We start from the raw sequence: 575 nt of genomic DNA, 5'->3' as shown, positions 1-575 counted from the left end.
TGCCGAACCGCTAAGTAACGGGGACATAAACACACCAGCATCGGTTGTCAAGCAATGCTATGGGGACAAACACAGGCACACAAACACACACACGCATATATATATATATACATATATACGACGGGCTTCTTTCACTTTCCGTCTACCAAATCCACTCACAAGGCTTTGGTCGGCCCGAGGCTATAGTAGAAGACACTTACCCAAGATGCCACGCAGTGGGACTGAACCCGGAACCATGTGGTTGGTAAACAAGCTACTTACCACACAGCCACTCCTGCGCCTTTTTGCCAGGTGAATGGAACGGAGTAACGCAAAATAAAGTGTCTTGCTCAAGGACACAACGCGCCGCCGGGAGTCGAACTTACGACCTTACGATCCTGAGCCGAATTGCCCTAACCACTAAGCCACTCAGCGCAAGAACAGTAACGACAACAGCAACCACAGTGGAAGCGCAATGGCCCAGTGGTTAGGGCAGCGGGCTCGCGGTCGTAAGAACGCGGTTTCGATTCCCAGACTGGGAATTGTGAGTGTTTATTGAGCAAAAACACCTAAGCTCCACCAGGCTCCGGCGGGGT

The sequence above is a fragment of the Octopus sinensis genome, linkage group LG5 (genome assembly GCF_006345805.1).
Source record: "Octopus sinensis linkage group LG5, ASM634580v1, whole genome shotgun sequence".
NCBI classification, from domain to species: Eukaryota; Metazoa; Mollusca; class Cephalopoda; order Octopoda; family Octopodidae; genus Octopus; species Octopus sinensis.
This window is presented reverse-complemented; position numbering follows the sequence as displayed.